This window comes from Heterocephalus glaber, unplaced genomic scaffold (assembly GCF_053883595.1).
Source record: "Heterocephalus glaber isolate CG9 unplaced genomic scaffold, H.glaber_assembly_v1.0 deba00001662, whole genome shotgun sequence".
Taxonomy (NCBI): domain Eukaryota; kingdom Metazoa; phylum Chordata; class Mammalia; order Rodentia; family Bathyergidae; genus Heterocephalus; species Heterocephalus glaber.
Window position 1 is genome coordinate 963,272 of NW_028258403.1, and position 16,511 is coordinate 979,782.

General features: G+C 33.3%; 1 pseudogene; it reads left to right on the top strand.

The window, feature by feature from the left end:
* Window positions 1–1,028: 1,028 nt before the first annotated feature.
* LOC101705368 (fidgetin pseudogene) lies at window positions 1,029–11,977 on the top strand (annotated as a pseudogene).
* Window positions 11,978–16,511: the final 4,534 nt, after the last annotated feature.

Consider the following 16,511-nt stretch of genomic DNA (forward strand, 5'->3'; position numbering starts at 1 on the left):
CTTGGGACCATGTCTGCAGCGGGCTGATTTGGTGTTTTCAATGCAACTCCATATTTATTTAATTACAAAATAATTTATATTGATTATTTTGGCAAAAGAAGTAATTTTTATTTTCCAAATATTTTACTATAAGTGACCATTACCCATATATTATCTAATCCACACATACTTTAAAACTTTCAGAAAAAGAAAATACAATAAAAATTAATGAACCCCCCCTAAGTTTTATTTAAAAGCCTTATCAAATATTGTATATGTCTATGCATATATTAACAGTGTTATTTAGTGCTTCTGTGTAAATGCGTTTATTAGTGTATATACACCCATTATATACAGTGTATATACATCCCATGCCTTCTTCCTCTAACCAAACAATCACAGTTGTAAGGACTATAGTCATTTTTCATGTTTTAGTCACATGAAAAACAGGAATCTAGGATTTCCTAATTTTAGCCACTAATCTCATACTCAAGAATTTTTGAAGGGTAACCAAACTTTGTCTAATGTCATATCATATAATTATCTTTCATTCCTTTTTACTACATTTATACTTATATATGTGTTACTAAAACATTTCAACTTTCTATTTATGGTTTAGCTGCAGCTTCAAGAGAATTAAGTACATGTTTTGCAAACTACATATTGCAGACAGGACAAGAATTGAAAGTTTGACCCAGCTTTTTAAATTAATTCTTATTTAAGTAATAAATAATCTTCTGAATATGTGATAAAATATTAAAGCAAATATTTAAAGTAAGAATAGACTTCTACCTTACTTTCTGATGCTCCAGAGCCAGGATGGGCTACCACTATTGCCCTTGTATTTGTGTGTGTTTCCTGTGCATGTGTGTGTGTGTGTTTTTGTTTATAGGTGAGTTTGCCCTAGAGGTAACAGAACTAAAAAATAAAAAAGAAAGGAACTGACAAGAAAGCTGAGAACAAAACATCCAAATCTAAACCAAAAGAAAGGTAGAAGTGAGCCAAGAGTGTGAGTTCCATGTAGGAATTAACACAGTGTAAATGTCAGGATGGGAGACAGTGTGCTGGTGGGAGACTGAGTCAGGCTACACAGGTGTGAAACATCTGAGGAAAGCACTGGGTAAAAAGAAGAGATCAAAATTTAGGGGCCAAGAAAACAAACATCACTTGCAAAAGGCTTGAGACTGTCTACACAGACTGTACAGGGACAAGAAAGGAAGAGCTCCAGCCAGGAACCCCAGAAACATAGATTATGTCATTATATTGTATACCTAAAATCTACCAATAAAATTAATTTTAAAAAATTTGTGGGTCCCTACATGTCTAGTTAACTTTAAGCTATTATATCTGAATGATTATTAGTAAAGTTGTTTCATTTAGTAGATATTTACTATAGGTCAATAGTAGGCCAGTGTTTGATTTTATTACTATAGCAAAGGTGACATAGCTATCAATACTGTTTGATTTCCTTGGGATGCCAATATCTTGACTGACTTGAGATTATAAACAATACTGAGTCCCTTTACTTGGGAACTGGTTGCTGGGCCAGAGACACTGAAACCTCCCATCACAAGTAAACAGAGGTGGATGGATCCTAGGACTTGGCTAGCGAGCAACATTTAGCCAAACCCAGAATATAGCATTGAAAAGTAGACATTACTTAGGGAAATGTCCATACTAGAAATAAAAATTTCCACTACATCAACCCATAAGGTTCAGCACAAAAAACAAATAAAAATACAAACAAGAGAAAACAAATCAACAAAATGCTTCCATAAACTAACAACTGCTTGAAAGCTGATCTATGGGGCATCAAAAGGCAGGAAACTAAAAAGCAACAAACCAGAATTATTCAAGATGTTCTGAGAGGAGATAACAAAATAAGAAAACCTACACAGGGTCTGCAGAATGTGCTAATAAAAAGCTAGTTGAGCTAAACAAAATGATGCAAAACATGAATGGCATGGATAGAAAATAATTGAAATCCACTGAAAAGTTTCAAATACAAATTCAGGAGATTAAAATTTCTATTGAAAGTACAGACAGCTAAAATGACCAGTGTGAGGATAGAATGTCAGAACTAGAAGACAAGAAAAGTCTGTCCTTCCCCAGGCTGCACTGACTTAGTGCACAGAGGAACAGCTCAATCCCTGAATGTGCCAGCCACCTGAGCATGCTGGTGAGGCTAGGTTACCACAGGCCCAGCCACTTAACATGACCTGAGTACTGGACGGAGCAGAGTGCCCACTGAGCCAATGAATCTCTGGAGTGTCTGAAACCTGCTTCCTCCAGGCTCTTGTTCTCTACCTCCAAGTCCCTGGAATCCATGAAAATCTCCCTCTCCCTCCTGGCCTTCCTGCTGCTTGTCTCTCTACATTGTTGGCCTCTCACCACTGCCTCTCACCTCTTCCTCATGGTAGGCTTGGTCTTTTTCTCCTCTCCTTTGAAAACATCTCTTTGGCTCTAAGTGTGAACAAGATTTGAATTTGGTTCCAAAGCACTCTATGCCTGTGCTCAGTCTATAGCATGATATCTCCTTCCAAGCAGTTGTTTTGGGTTTGAAATTCCAACACAGCAGAGGCTACAGTTCATCCTTCCTTAAAAAATTTGAAATGATGTCAAATCATAGGCACCTTCACTTAGGTCCAGTTTCCATTCATATGTAAACACATTGGATCCATGCTATTCTAACTTAACCTGTAAGTTTCTCACTCCACACAGTCAGATTAAATGAACACTTAATGAGAGGGCTCACATTTTAAGGCAGTGACATTTGACAGCTGAGAGGAAAAGTGACTTTAATGAAAAGCAACTTTTGGAATTTCTCCTTGTGAGATATCCAATGCAGTTTTTATGCTACCAGCAAGAAATAGTACCATGAGTTGAAGATGCAGTAGATACTGGAGCATGCCCAGTGGAAAGAACAGCACTTTGCCATCACCACAAATCCTCTGTTCTTCCCACAGAGTTGAAGTCAACAGAGATACCTATCAGCATGCCTGGATATATAATGACATCTCTGCCCTAGCTACTTCCAACCTCCTAAAAAATACAGAGAAGTATTTTGCCCTTTGGAATATCCTGCAGAAGGACTCATACTCAGCAGCTATTCAGATGCATCAGGACTTATGAGTGAGGAAAAAAATGAAAGTGAAGCCTGACGGCCTTCATTGAATTCAGAGACCATGTATCACATGAACTGTGTCTTGGATATTATCACTGCCAGCAAATCAAGGCAGTTAAGCCTTCCCTCTGTCTCTTAAAGTATAGGAAGCTCTTTTGGGGTGGCCAACCACCTGCCTGAACCTTTTACTTGTGAAAACCACATAGTACCCAGTCTTCATGTAGCACTCCCCTCTCAGGAGTATGCCCCAGGATAAAACAGATGGTATTGTCATTCTACTTACAGTAGCCATCCAGAACCTGCATTTCCTTTACCTCATCTATCTCCTTTGCATAGCTGCTAGAACCACCACTACCATCTCCTGAACCATCAGCTCTGGTCCCAGGCTACAATGGGACATCTAATTACTCAAGTTACAGATATCCCTTTGCTAGCTATCCACTTCAGACTGCTTTGGGGTCTCATACAATGCAAGGTGTCCAATGCTACCTCCTCCAGCATATCTGCTTTGGAAATTCCTACTTCCTACCCCTACCTACCAACACTGTTCCTGGCTACATTACTAAGGTCTTGGTTTGACACCTATTGTACCTTCAGCTCTGACAAACAGTTCTGCAAGTTATCTCAAGAGGTGAGCTTTCTATATGGCAGGGCAAGATATGGATTCCAATTATGGAAGTTATAGCTATGGTCAATAATAATTTACACAGAGTCCTATGTACAGGATACCTGAAAACAACATTTCATACACAAATCAGAGAAATGGCTTTTACAAAAGTGCTGAAACATCATCTTTAGTAATTAAGCCAACAAAGCTGTTAATGTCCTATCAACAGCAAAAGAAATTCTTCACACAGTCCAGTAGTGCTCTGACCCCTCCTTCATACTGTACCGATTAAAATTCATTGGGATTAAAATTCAGTGAATCCTTTGGGATGTACATATCACTAGTAATGAGTGAGCATGGAGACAAGCACAGCCAGTTCCTCTGCACACCCTTGTATTGCACACACAAGGCCCTGAACTCTATGGAGCTACAACATCCAACTATTCTGTGGATGAACAAGTGAAAAATACTGACACAAGCCTCAATCACCTAGTAACCAATGAGAAAATTACTTAAGGGCCTCAGGTGGACTGGAATGACATTGCTAACATTACTCTGATTCCAAAATCAGACAAGTATCCAACCAAAAAAGACAACTGTAGACTGATCTCTTTAACAAATATAGATGCAAAGATCCTCAACAAGATACTGGCAAACAAAATGCAATGAATCATCAAAAAATCCTACATCATGAACAAGCAAACTTCAATCTAGTGATGTAAGATTGGTTTAACATATGCATATCAATAAATGTAGCACATCACATAAAAAAGCAAGAACAAAAATCACATTATCATTTCAATAGATACAGAAAAAGTCTTTGAAAAATCCATATCCTTTCATGTTAAAAACACTGAAGAACCTTACCACTATCTGATAAAAGCTATTAGCAAACCTATTAGCAACATCATATTAAATGGGGAAAGGTTTCTCTCAGAAATCTGGAAGATAAGGATGTCCACTATCACTACTTCTATTCAAAATAGTACTTGAAACATTAGCAAGAGCAATTAAGAAAGAAAAAGAAATAAAATGTGTATGTATAAGAAAGGAAGACATCAACATATTATTATTTGCAGATGACTTGATGCACTATAGAGATGTAAAATATTCACCAAAAGACTCTTAGAATTAATTACCAAAATCAGTAATGTAACAAGATACAAAAATACCCCCAGACAAATCAATAGCTTTCCTGTACACTAATAATGAATCCACTGAGAAAGAAATTAGGAAAAGAAACTACCACTCACAATAGCACCAAGAAAAATTTAATACAAAGGAATTAACTTATCTAAGGAAGTGAAAGACCTTTACAATAAAAACTACAGTACTCTGAAAAAGGAAATTGGAGAGGACATCAGAAAATAAAAATATAACCCTGTTCCTGAATAGACTGGATCAATCTAATCAAAATGGCAATATTTTCAAAATTGGTATACAAATTTAACACAATCTTGATCAAATTTCCATTAGCAATATTTACAGAATGGTAGAAAACAAACTTAAAATTAATATGGCATCAGAAGATACCTAGAAGAGCAAATGCAATTGTGAGTGTAAAGAGGAAAACATGAGGTGATCATCATGGACTTGAAGTTATATTACAAAAGTACTGTGATTAAAACCAGCATTGTACTGGCACAAAAACAGACATGAAGATTAATGAACAGAATACTACCCAAAGCACATTCTACTATTTGATCTTTGACAAAGGGGCCAAAAACAGACACTGGAGGAAAGCTAATCTCTTTAATAAATGGATATCAAAAAGTTGGATATCCACATGCAGAAGACTGAATTTGGACTCACTTCTCCCACTATGTACTAAGCCAAAATAAAAATGTATCAAAAACTGAATGTTAAACCAGAAAAATTTAACCTGCTTAAAGACAAAGAGATAAAGCTCTTAAATTCATAGACATAAGCAAAAATTTTCTGAACAGAACCCTAGTTTCACAAGAAATATTTCTGAGGATCAACAAATGGGATCATATCAAATTAAAATGTTTCTGCACATGAAAAGAAACAACCAACAAAGTGAAAAGACAACCTTTAGAATTGAAAAAACATTCAAGTCAATCTTCACATAGGCAGTCATTTAGAAAATGTGAAAAACTAAAAAAAAAAAGTAGAGCCTCCCAAAATAATAGACTCATTCAAAAAAAAATGGGCATGCAAAATGAATAGGCACTTCAGAGAACTATAAATGACTAATAAATACATGAAGAAATGTTCAACACACTACCCATTAGAGAAATGAAAATTAAGTAACACTGAGATGCAAAATGGAAATTAAATACACAGTGATGTAAGATGGAAATCTTACCTCAAAAAGAATCACCATCATCAATAAAAAATAACAAAGAAATAATAAAAAACACTGGAGAGGCTACAAGTGAAAGGAACCCTGCTACACTGTTGTTGCAAATTTAAACTAGTACAGTGACTTGTGGAAATCAGTGTAGAGATTCCTCTAAAAACTGAAATGAGAGTTTCCATCTGATCCAGCTATTCCCCTTCTAAATATTTTCCGAAAAGAGTTAAAGACATCATATTACTGTGATACTCAAATATCTATGTTTATAGCAGCACAATTCATAATAGCTAAGTCTTGGAATTAGCCTAGATGTCCATCAACAGATGAATGGATAAAGATAATGTGGTGATTACAAACAGTGCAGTACTACTCTGTCATAAAGAAAACTTGAGTCATTTGTCAAAAATAGATGGAACTTGAGACCTTAATGTTAAGTGAAATAACATTAGACACACAAGTTTAAATATCACAAAATTTCTCTTAATAAGTGAGAAACTCAAAGTAAAAATAAATGTCAAAATAAAATATAGATATACCAAATAGGGAGATAGATCTTTCTTAAATAGGAAAGTGATCAAGAGATAGAGGGAAGGACAGAAATAGAGGATGATGAAAGGAATTAGAATGTGTTATGTACATGTAACAACTCCACACAAGGAATGTAAGCATTAAGTACTGTAAACATGTACAAAACTTTTAGAAAAGGAAAGGGATCAGGTGATGGGTGGAAGATAGAGGAAGGGAAGAGAAAGAGTATGGAAAAGTGAATTAGAATGTGTTATATACATGTACCAACTTCTCACAAGGAATGTGAACATTATGTACTACATATGTATACTAATAAAATAAAATTAAAAACAAAACACAACAAGATACAGAAAGGGGTAAATATTTGCAAAAAAAAATGTGTTTATCAAGATTAGCCAAATCATCTTGCATATTAAATGTGTTTAGCTGTTTGGGAAAATTTTACAAATATCTTTCTTATTAAAAAATTTTTTTTCAAGCTAAAGAATGCTATAGGGAATGGGGACATTGCCAGAACTTCTACCATGGGTCTTGGTCTTCTGTGAGCCACTACAGCACAAGGTGAATTAAAGAATAGACAAGAAATGAGACTTGGACTCAAATTGGAATCCTCCTGCCTCAGGGTCCCAGACCTGAGATTATAACCTTGTGCCACTACACCTGATCTTGATTTATTAGTCACACAATAGTCTTGCTCCTAAAATACCCTTCAATGGGTCATGAGTCTCCACACTAATCCCTGAAACATTATCACACATCATGAAACTGGAGATGGAACTTGATGTGAAAGATGACATTCAACTACACAGCTTTCTATGATGTTTCTCATGTATCTTCAGGTAAGGTATAATTCACAAGTTGCTAACTTTCCCTATTACCACCCTCCATTCTATTCTAGTTTTATATCTATCACATAGCATGTGAATTATAAATGCATTCCTTCTGCAGAATTAAAATGATGGGTTTTGGATGAGAGCTTCTAAAAATGTTATTTCCATAGTTTACTGGAGCTCTTCTCACTTCACCCTTTGAATTCTAGAAAATATAGAATTTGGACCCTAAGTTAAGGGAACTTTTCAGAAATGAAAGTGCACATATATTCCTTTAGCAAAATGTCAAATAATATATTCCATGGGTCCTGGTACTTTCCGTGAATTTTAGGGATCAGAAGTCAAGATTTTATTCATATTTTGATTGCAAATTTGAAGGGACAGACTTTGTAAACATGATCAAAGTTAACATTTACTTGTAAGTGACACACAATTAATTTAGATTTATATTTCACTATGTTATCTCAGCTAGACAGTGAAGAATGATATGATATAAAGACTTTAGTTTTGATGAGGGACAATATTATTATAGAATGTAGTCCCATGCATAGCTTTTTGGTAGAATACATTGATCAGTCACTCTTCATAGCAGCACTGACTGACACTATCCACTCTTCTACAATATTCTTTTTTAAAAATTATGAACTTGTAGCACTCTTTTGGATATTCTGGGTGCTTTGTCTTTATTTCTAATTAGTTTATATATTTCTTTGTGCATTATTTATGACAAATTTGAATTCTCAGAAATGTTTTATTAAATTTATATCAATCTTTTTTTCTGGTCCTTGTGTAATATATTTTTAAGTGATAATACCAATACCGATACTCCCATATGTCATTTTATATTTACTGTTCATTTTATGAATTTTAAACACTTGTTATCAATGTTTATTCCTTGTTAGGTTCATGTGAAAAATTTTTTTAGTATGTGTCAACTATGAGAATTAGTCTATACATCAGTGGCTATTTTTAACATTTTTGTTTTTTGAAAAAAGATGTACCATGTGTTTCACACAGTTTTAGAAAGAACATTTTATAAAAACCTATTCAATAATATAAAAAAAAGTATAGAGAAGTGTGAGATAAGGGGGGCAGACACCAGACAGTTGTTGAACGAAGTCTGAATTAAATATATTCAAAGAAGAATAAAATGTAGAAATAGAAATAATTACAAAAAAAGTTTATACACACACCCCACCTTTAGGGAAAGAAACCAAATGAAACAGAAATACATAGGCACAATGATAAAGGAAGCTCCTACACAAATGTGTAGAAATAAGCAGTTAGTCAAGGATGAAGTGCAAAACCTGAAGAATGAAAGCTCCAAAGTATCAACAAAGGCACCCCAGAAATTCTGAGGACATGTGTGGAGGGTCATCAACAAACTGTTACTTAGTCTAGAGCATCTGTCTGTGATACTATATATTATTGAATTGAAATTTGGATAAAGTTACCAGTTTAGAAAACTTCCCATGAAAATATTGCATTTCAAAGCTCATTTTTAAAAATAAACTAAAATATTGTATATTTTTGAAGTTCCAAGTATTTAATTTTGTATAAACACATGATGAATTTAAGAATAGGGATCAATGTTTTTTCCAATTTAGCGTGCATTTCTCTGTTCCACAAAAATCAAAGGAGAAAAATTCAAAAATAATAGTATAATTATTTTATTTATTTTATTGATTGGTTAATTTTTGCACACTAAGGCTTCATGATTCCATAATGTCCAAATATGGAATTTAAATTGGCTTGTGCTTTATGCTAACAGTAATTTTCCTCAAAATCAAGTTGCTATATCCATGTGAAGCCCATTCATACTATCCAAATAAAGTGAGATCAATTTCAAAGAATAATTGAAGCAATTCATGGATTACATGAAGATTTGATTCAAACTAAAATTTGCTTAGACTGTCTAGAAATGAAATTAGTTATTTTTCAAAGGGTAGAATTTATTCAGAATAGTTGTTTTCCAAGTGTTTGGTTTCAGTACCCCTTGTAATCATATAAATTATCAAGGATTCCAAATGTTTTTTTTAATGTCTCTTATAGCCAGGAAATATTTGTTAATAAATTTAAAAATTTAAAATAGCAAGAACAAATGAATTGTGCATATGGTAGCATAAATGATATTTTTATGGGGAAATGGCTTTATGTAAAAATAAAAATACTAGCCAGGTATGCTGGCACATGCCTGTAATCCTAACACTGAAAGACTGAAGCAGAGGGTCATAAGTTTGAGACCAGCCTAGGCAATATAGCAAGACTTTGTCTCAAAATAAAAAATAAAGGGCTGGGACATGGCTCAGTATGAATTTCCAAGATTCAATCCCCAGTCCTGAAAAACATACTGAGAAGTGTTTCAATTTATAACTTTTTGTCACTATATTACTGTTTGTCTTAATACACAACAGATTATTTCATCCACTTCTCTGATTAGTCTGCTGTAATATCACTCACCATATAGCCTTGAAAACTCCATTCTCTAGTGAAGAAAAATAAAAATAAAAGAATAAATATTATGTTAATGCTATTATGAAAATAGTTTTAATCTAGTTGCCCTAGAAGGGTCTCAGAGATCACCAAAAAGTCCTGGATTACATGTTAAGAACCATTACTTTTCAATAAAAACTTTGGTTATTTACTTTTTTTCATAAAAAAACATCCAGTTGCTGATTGCTTTCCTTTCACTTCAATTACAATGTTTCAAAGAGGCTTACTATATAATATGCTTCATCTCATGAATGTACATTAATTTATTTAAAGGATTCATTGATGGGGACAATTATAAATAATACTACCTCACAAGATTTCACTTACAATATCAGAGAAATAATTGAGATTCAATATTTTCAAGTATTATTTAACATTATATCTAAAATGAAGATTATAGGATTTCCTCTTTATAAAAGTGCAAACAGCAAATGTCTTGGCAGGCAAAATTCATCTATCCAGATCTCTTTTACAGTTTTGGAAGCATTTGAAGTAACAATTAAAGTGAACAGTATTTAAATGTACACACAGTGTTTATCAGATTATGTTTTTATTGAAGATATGAATTGATGTGTGAAATTTCTATTAAAATTTATAAATTTTATTCTTGATATTTACTTAAAATATGCTAAAATGGATTTAAAAATATATTCCTTGACCTAACACAACAAAACTAAAATGATAACCTATGTACAGATTTAAATTCTATAAAATCACCAGAATATGATCCTCAAATCAACTTGATATTATTTATCTATCATAGATGGAGCAAAGAACACTAAAAATTAATTTTGTTAATATCTTTGTATGTCATAAACACTGAGTTATCTCTTTGCTATATTTATTCAGGACTTATTCATTTATTGCTTGACCTAAAACTGTAGGTCCTTATGTTAACTTACATTTCTTTTGGGTCAAAAGCAACAAATTGATTGTAAACCTTATATAGGAAGTGTTTAGTGTGTCCATAGTAGGACAAAGAATATTTGAAACTTATAGAAATAGCTCTGCATGAATTGTAGTAGTCTGTGATTTATTGACGTGAGTATCAATGTGATCCTGCTCAAGGCCTTATCCTGAATGTGTCATATTATAGAAAACCACTTCTAATTTAGAAATCTTTTCTCTTTGCAGCTTTAAAAACATACAAATTCTAAAATAAGTAATTGCTCTACCTCTGTGAGCAAATTCATTCTCTCAGGTTTCTCTTGCACCTGGAATATTCAGATCCTCCTCTTTTCAATCTTCTTTGGAACATAAAACTTGACCATAATTGGAAATCTGCGCATTATCTGTGCAGTGAGACATGACCATCTACTACAAACTCCAATGTACATTCTCCTGGCCAATTTTTCCTTCCTGGAGATGTGTTATATTAGCTCTACTGTCCCCAGTATGCTAGCCAACTTTTTCTCTGAGAGCAAAGCCATCTCTTTCTCTGGCTTCTTCCTGCAGTTCTACTTCTTCTCCATGGGCACCCCTGAGACTTTCTTGTTGTCTGCAATGGCCTTTGACAGGTACCTTGAGATCTGCAGGCCCCTGCATTACACCACCATCATGACTGTTCAGAAATGCTTCAGAATGGAAGCTTGCTGCTGGGTGTGTGGCTTTTTGTACTTCCTTCTTCCAGTTAACCTAATCTCTCAGTTCCCATTTTGCTGTGGCAATAAGATAGATCATTTTCTATGTGACCCAGGACCCCTTATAAAATTGTCCTGTTCACCAGCTCCTTTCACAGAATTGACTTGTGCTCTCTATAACTGAGTTCTCATTTTCTCCACCTTCCTCTTCATCATGAGCTCCTACACCTTGATCATCAGAGCTGTGCTCAGGGTCCCCTCAGCAGAAGGCCAGAGACCTTCTCCACATGTGGCTCCCATCTGGCCATGGTGTCTCTCTTCTATGGCTCCATCATGGTTGTCTATGTGAGTCCCACTGCAGGTAATCCAGCAGGCATGCAGAAAATTGTGACTTTGTTCTTTTCTGTGTTAACACCACTTGTCAATCCATTGATCTACAGTTGACAGAATAAGGAGATGAAGGAGGTACTGAGGAAATTACTCAGGACTGTGAGATTTAGTCAGAGCCATGAATAAACGTTTTGAAAAACTCATGTTCACAATTGAAATATGTGTAGGAGATAATTAAAATGTGATTATGAATTGTATTAATTGAATTATAAATATATCTTTCCTGGTGATAATGCATGTATTTAATTTCAGTAGATTGTTTAAAATGTTAAACTATTCAACTATCCATTTTTATTAAAGAAAAATTTGTATTACCAGTGAAATTTTTAAAAATGAAATAAAAGTAAACAGAAAAATGACAACACTATTCAGGGTTTTAGAGTTATACTTATTTCTTTCTGTCAAAATTACATAGTAATCAGATACTGCACATATACAAAGCATATGTAGACAAGTTGTCCTATATTTACATTGATTACTAAAAGTTACTTCTGTGAGTTAAAAATTATACATCCTAAATTTACATAGCAATATTTATATCATAATTTATATGTCAATAATAATAAAAGTATTACAAGAGGCGTACATTTTCTTATAAAAGTTAACATCATAATTGTATATCTTCACATTCTTTCACAAAGGTTTAGGTTAAATATTCTTCATATTTAGGACCAGATTGTTTCCAGTATTTTTTCCAATATCCATTGATTTTCCAGTACTTTCTTTTAAAGAGTTCTCTGTAGGACAAACCATTTAGTGTCTTTTCCACATGTGCCATTTGGCTTAAGAGGTAACAACAGAAGTTGCTAGGTGTGCCTTCTACTAACATTCTAAAGAATACTCATAACTGTAACTCTTCAAGAGGATTTTCCTCATCCCACTTACATATTCTCTACCCATTAACAATCAGTCTCCACTCTCTCCACTTACTAGTCCCTGACTATTTTCCATTCCTGTGAAATGGCCATTTAGGACATTTCATATAAATGGAATCTTACTTTGTGGGGCCCATTATGGTTTCTTTCACTTAACAATAATGCCTACAATGATCATTTTTATTGTAACAGTTACTAGTACTCCACTATTTTTGATAACTTCATATCACTCAATTGAATGGCTATGGTGCAATTTTTATAATCACCAATGATGAACACTTAAATGCCTCTTTTTTAGGAATATTGTGAATAAGTTTTATGAACTTAGTATGAACAAGTTTTTTTGTGACCATGTTTATATTCCCTAGGATATATATAACTAGGTGTGAAACTACTGGGTTAACTTATTGTGTTACATTTTACAAGGTGTCTGACAACTCTACATAGAAGACTCAAGAACTCCACCAAAAGACTTCCAGATTTAATAATCAAATTCAGTAGCACAGCTGGATACAAATTCAACACTCAAAAATCAATAGCATTCCTGTACACAAATAACAAACTCTCTGAGAGAGAAATTAGGGAAACCATACCTTTCACAGTAGCATCCAAAAAAAAAATGAAATTCCTAGGAATCAATCTACTAAAGGAAGTAAAAGACCTTTATGTTAAAAACTACAGTACTCTGAAAATGGAGATTGAAGAGGATATCAGAAAATGAAAAAAGATTCCTTGTTTTTAGGTAGAAAGAACCAATATAGTGAAAATGACCATTCTTCCAAACTTGTTATACACATTCAGTGTAATCTTGATCAAAATATCAATATCATATCTCACAGAGTTAGAAAAAAATCCTAAAATTCATTTGAAACCAAAAAAGACCAAGAATAGCAAAAGCAATTCTGGGCAACAAAGGGAAGAAAGCGTACATTTTAATCCCTGATGAGATTATACTACAAAGTAACTATGATAAAACAGCATGGTATTGGCAAAAATAAAAGACTCAAGGATCAATGAAACAGATTAGAAAATGTAGAAACTACTCTAGAAATACTCAGCCACCTTATTTTTTACAAAGCAGCCTGATGCCTTCACTGGAAGACATCTAGCCTCTTTACTAAATGTTGCTGGGGGCTGGGGATTTAGCTCAGTGGCACACCTCCTGCCTGGCAAACACAAGGTCCTGAGTTTGATTCCAGGTACGAGATAAATAAATAAATAAATAGTTCTGGAAAAACTGGCTTTCCACATGATGAAGATTAAAATTAGACCCATATCTCTCACAATGCACTGAACTAAAATTGAAACAGATCAAAGATCTAAATGTTAAAACAGAAACACTAGAAGATAGAATAGATAGAACTCTTGAAGACATTGGTGTAGGCAAACACTTTATAAACACAAACCTGATTGCATAGGAACTATGACAAAGAATGAACAACTGAAATCTCATCTTATTAAAAAGCTTTTTCACAGCAGAAGAAACTACCAAGAGAGTGAAGTGACAACCTACAGTGTGGGAAAAAAAGTTTTGCTGTTTCTCAGACTGAGGACTAATATCTAGAATATATAAAGAACTAAAAAGTAAGACCCCTGAACTTAAAGACTCAGTTCTAAAAAGGACATGTGAAATGAATAGACACTTCTCAGATGAAGAGGTAGAAATGACAAATAAATATATGAAAAAGTATTAAACGTCACTTGTCATTTGAGAGACTCAAATTAAAACAACACAGATTCTGTCTCACTGATGAAAGAATGGCTATTATCAAGAAATCAACTAATAACAAAATGCTAGAGGGGCTGTGGGGAAAAAGAAATCCTTCTCCAATGTTGATGGGAGGATAGACTGGTGCAACAACTCAGCAAACTGTGTGAAGATTTCTCAAAAAACTAAGAATAGAGGTTCCTTTGAGCCAGCTATTCCCCTTCTTGGTATCTTCTCAAAAGAATTAAAAGCATCATCATACCACAGCTATATATGCACTCCCATGTTTATAACAGCACAGTTTATACTACTTAAATCTTGGAAATAGCCCAAATGCCCATCAACAGATGAATGGATAAAAAAAAAAATGTTTTCTTTTTAATACAATGGAGTACTACCCTGCCATAAAGAAGTATTTCAAGCTGGAGACATTTCTAGCTAAATGAATGCACCTTGAAATAAATCAGACACACATATTTAAAACCACATTGTTTCACTGGTATGAGAAATAGTGTAAATAAGGATAAAAAGGTGTAATAGATATTGGGAAATGGGAAGAAACTATTCAAGTGAGAAAGGGAATAAAGGAGGGGGAGATGAAAGAAAAGAAAGAGCAAGAATAAAGGAATAGAAGGAAAAAGTGGAAACAAAGCTTTTAATAAATAAGGAGGGTAAGAGAGGTTGAAGGCAGGGGAGGTGAATGGGAAAAAAAGAAAGATCATGTACAGGTACAAACTCTTTATGATGAATTTTATCATTATATATATATCTAAAATGTGTTGATAAAATTTTTAAAAACACAAAAAAGAATCCAGATTTTCACAAATCAAAGAGCAAAAAAAGAAAAAAAAAACCAAAAATAAAAACAAAGTGAGAGTTTCAAGGGGACTACATTTTATTATCAAAACAAAGAAGGGAAAGGAAAAATTATGAGAAAAGAAAAAAATGGAAATGAAATCTATGTAAATAGGGAAGGGTGGAGGGGGTGAAGGGTGCACAGGTAATGGGGAAAAAAATAAGAACTAAGATACATCATGTACAGGTACAAGCACCCAATGATAAATGTAAATGTATTGTATACCTAAAATGTACCAATAAAAAGATGTTTAAAAAACACCAATGTATACAATGTATTGGAAGCACATTTTCTCTGCATTCTCACTAACCCTTGTTATTTTCCATATTTTTACCATTCAAGTGAATACAAAATGTTATGTTATCCTGGTTGTTATTGGCAATTCCTGAATAACTGATGAGGTTGATAATCTGAGACACCTGTAAACTACTATTGGAAAAAATATATATTTAAATCCTTTGACCATGTTGCAATTGTGTTATTTTTCTTCTTCTTTCATTATTGAGTCACTTTATGTATTATGGATAAAATTTCTTTATCCAATACACAGTTTGCAAATACTCCAATTTATCTGTTTATTTTCCTTTATCATTCTTATTTTGGTGTTATATCAAAAATAACAATTCTTAACACAATTCTTAATACAAAAATCACTACTATGTATATAATATTTTTAATTTAAAATTTTAAAATTTATTTTAGCTGATATATAAAAACAAAAATTTTACACATTATTAGGGTACAGTGTAAAGTTATAAAACAGGTATACATTACAATATTTGAATCAAAGTAAATATACTTATCCATTTCCTCACCTGATTATCATTTCTTCAGAATGAAAACTTTCAATTTACTTTCTTTTGCATTTTAAATATTCAGTATATAATGATTTTTATTAGTTACCCTACTGTACAATCATAACACATTGGAACATATTATCTAAATGTAATTTAGTATTCATGCTTCAACATGTTCCAACAGACCCTAGTAATCCTCATTCTCTTCTCAACATCTATGATTAAATTCTTTATACTTCATATATGACTGAATACATGTGGTACTTGCCTTTCTATGGCTGATTTAAGTTACATAACTTAATGATCTCCAGTTCTATACGTATTTCTCCAAATGACTGGATTTCATTTTTTTTTGTGGCTACATAATATTCTGTTTTCTTTATCCACTCATCACTCATTTTGTTGTTTTCATTTTTTGGCTATT